The following is a 3,829-nucleotide window of genomic DNA, read 5'->3' on the forward strand; positions in this document are numbered from 1 at the left end:
CTTTGAGAATTCCCTCAAGCCACCCTTCTTTTCTCTGAAGGCCTTCAACTGGTTAGGTGAGGCCCACCTGTATTATGGAGGGTCATCCATTCTACTCAAAGCCGAATTTAAGTGTTTTTCTCCTCTAAAAAATGCCTTCCCAGAAACACGTAGACTGGTGTTTGACCAAATACCCGGGTATCATCGCCTGCCCAAGTGGATACATAAAATTAACCATTGGGGCTCCTGGGTGGCTCAGTCCGTTAAGCATCCAACTTCTGTTCAGATCATGGTCTCACTGTTTACGAGTTCGAGTCCCGTGTCACGCTCTGTGCTGGCAGCTCAAAGCCTGGGGCCTGCCTTGGATTCTGTGTCTCCCCCCCTCTGTTCCTCCCCCACTCACACTCTCTCAAAAATAAATGAACATTAAAAAAATAAACTATCATAATGTTACGTTCCCTGTAAGAAACCTTGCCTACTTCAAGTCAAATTTTAAATTTTCTTCTATGATCTTTACAATTTTACCTTTAAAAAATGTCCATTTTACACACATTTAAAAACAGGCCACACTAACCCACAGAAACAAACACTGAGGCAGCGTCACCCTTGGGGGCATGAGTGCTGGCTGGGTTCTGTGCTTGGCCCGGGTAACAATGACGAGCGCACGCTCCCTTTGTGAAAATTCTCTGGGCTGTTTGCTCATGATGTGTACACTTACATGCATGCGTGTTATACTGAGGAAAAGAGTGCAGCATAGCAAGGGGGGAGGGAGGAGTGGACCCCCCCCACCTCTACCTGACCTCACAGAGAGCTCCCAACAGCCACAAGCCGAGCAGAATCCATGGGCACAGGAGGGAGCTGTATCTCTGAGCCTATATTGTACCAGGCACCCCGAGACGGTGGCCCTGCCACGGCACAGGGCCCAGCCGAACGTCCCTGGCTATGAGGACAATCCTGAGAGGGAACCGTGTCTGAGAGCACAGCCCTGACCCCGAGGGCCGGGGCGCGTTTCCAGGCTCCTGCCCGGGTGGTTTCAGGAAGGGATGAGGAGAGCGCGAGGCCGCAGAGCCGGGGCGCCACCTGGTGGCCCAGCATCTCACTCACGGGGGTCCCTTTGAAATCACAGCTTTTCAAGAGGGAGAGGAGGAGATGGAAGGGGTGCTGGGAAAGCCAGCTCAGTCTGGGGTTTGCACGTTGCCCAGCTGGGGGCACAAGTCTGTGCCGCAGGCGTACCGGAGCCCTCTGGAGCCAGCGAACAGACTGGTCTTGCAGGGGGCAAACTGGTTGTTTACGTAGGGCCCACCGGCAGCTGGCAATACTGCGGGTCGCCCTGTGGGGGGCGCTGCACAGCACCCCGACCCCAGCCTCTTGAGGCCAGGAGCCCGGGCTGTGACCGCCCTCCCACCCCCGCCGTGTCCCCAGACACCGCCCAGTCCCCTAGGGGCAGGACTGACGCCAGCGCCCAGGAGCCCCAGGGTGTGCACAGGGAACAGGCCCCGCATGCCAAGGCTCAGCCGCTCCTGGGCGCGTTCTCCAAGTCACGACTTATGCTAACTCCGTGCTTAATTGCCGTTTTATAATTTCCCCTCAATGCACCTCTGACAGGAATGTTCAGAAAGATCCTATTTCTACCTCGTGTGGGATCGAGCGGTAATTACGCGTGACACGCTTCTTGTCAAGGCACACGGAGAAGCTGCCGCTTCTGGGGAGACGTGGACAGCTGCTCCTTTTCTTCCCTTCCTCCCACTCTGCCTGCGGTTCCAACACGTTTCTGGAGCTTTCCTGAACACCCAGGCTGGGTGTGGGGCCGCTCAGGGACGGACATACAAGACAGAAGGAAGGAGATTATGTGGGAAGACCAGACACATGTAGATGTTTCCAGAATGTACGGCTCGTATGTACGTGCCGGCCCGCACTTCTCAGAGGGGGGGTTCCCCAAACAGGTGCACAGCATCGTGGGGCCTGCCCGGGTCAAGGGCAGAACTGACGGGGGCTGAACAGCATTCCCAACCCCCACCTGCTCGACGCCAGGAGCGTGGCTGCCACAGCCATCCCGCCGCAGACCAGTGTCCCCAGGGCAGGACCCGGGTGAGCCCTGAGGAGCCCCACTTGCCCTCGGAGATGCACAAGCCTGGCACTCACCCTCCTGCGCCTCGCCCTCACCAGGGGTGCTGCCGAGGGCACAGCCGCCAGCCTGGAAACTGGGTCTCTACCTGTGGGGGGGGCAGGCTGCCCGCAGAGTGGGGGGCCCGGCCGGCCCCTCCCGACACAGCGCCCTGGGGTGGGGGCCAGGGCGAGCCCCCCGCAGCACTTCACTTGCCTGCAGCAGTTATAAAGGGAGGCCCTGGGGGTTACCGGAGGGAGAATGGATGGACCCTCAGAACACGCTAGAAAAGGAACATGAACAGTCTTACTGCTCTTAAGAGGCCAGGAGTCCAGGCTGGCCTATGGCGGGAGGGTGATGGGAGATGAAGACAAGGGAGAGAAAACACAGACCCAGCCCAGAGATTCGGTTTCCGGAATCACCCGTGATCTCGGATATAGAAACCGCTTCCAGCCACATCGCACCAGGCATTGACAAGATTCCCACCCGGCATGTGCCGGGGTGGGGGGCTCCGGGCTGGGGGCTCCTGGGAACTGGGGGCAGGAGGGTAGGGGTGGCGTGCGAGAGGTCAATGCAGAGCTGAGCAGAGGTCACGATGTCTATTTATTCCCCACACATTATGCTTGTCACCATGGCTAGCACTCGAGAGTTAGGACACATTTCGCCAGACGCGGGACGGACCACAGGTGGCTGGCAGTGGCCCGTCTTCCTACTAGTTACCTACGACACACACGGTACTGGGTCCGCCTCGCAGACGGCCAACGACACCAGGAACCTCGAACAATCCAGTTGCCAACGTCGCTGCTGGTACAGTGGTGCCAGCGGATCTGCCCCCCTCCCCCACCCCGCCTGAGCAGAGGCCATGGGGGCATCCGAGGTGGCCTCATGTCCTGGGCAGGGTGCCTACCTTGGAAACAGCTCTGGTGGCACCAGGGGCCCCCGCTGGCCCCCAGCTCGGAACCCAAGGACCCAAACATGCCGGCCGGCAGGGTCGGCCGTGGGCAGAAGGGCAGTGGGGCTGGGACCCCAGCTGGGACAGGCTGGAAGGTCACGATCTGCCCCCCTGGGGTCTGTCGGTCACAAGCGCCAGGATGCGAGGGTCAGAGATGAGACGCATGTCCATCAAAATGGTCGATCAGAGAAGTCCGGGTGGCTGGTCCTGTGCACCCCAGGACGGTCCCACCCCTGCTCCCGCTGGGGTACGAGGCAGCAGAAATCGTCATCTAGGAAAACACATCTGAAGAGCTCCTCCCGCGAAAACCCGCGGTCCGAGGGGCAGGGCGGACACTGGCGCCCAGACCGCAGCTGGCAGTGAGCTCGTCCGAGCAGGACGCGGCTGGGGAGGCCAAGGATGACTCAGAAGGGTCTTCTCACCGGGCTGCGGAGGCCTCTGAAGACAGACCGTGGGGGGCTGCAGAAAGGGATTCTGGGAGCCACGGGTGTCCCTGACGTGGCTTGACACAAAACTGGCTGCTTCCTGGACAGAGGCTCGAGAAAGACCCCTGCCCTGGAACAGTCTAGAAAATACTTTAGTGACTGGGTTTTCTGGGAGCTGGTCTGCATTCACAGCTTGCTGGCTCTGTTTCGAGAAGGGTCTGGGGGCTGTGGGAGACTACAAACAGGGAGGGGAGGGTGGAGGGAAAAATAAAAATAATAAAAATCCATCTTAACATGCAGGTCCAATTTCTTTTTCTTTTTCTCTCTTGGGCGGCCCAAGGGGAGAAGACGGCAAAACGTGAGAAGGCT

This window comes from Crocuta crocuta, unplaced genomic scaffold, assembly GCF_008692635.1.
Source record: "Crocuta crocuta isolate KB4526 unplaced genomic scaffold, BGI_CrCroc_1.0 scaffold443, whole genome shotgun sequence".
In the NCBI taxonomy this organism is placed as follows: Eukaryota; Metazoa; Chordata; class Mammalia; order Carnivora; family Hyaenidae; genus Crocuta; species Crocuta crocuta.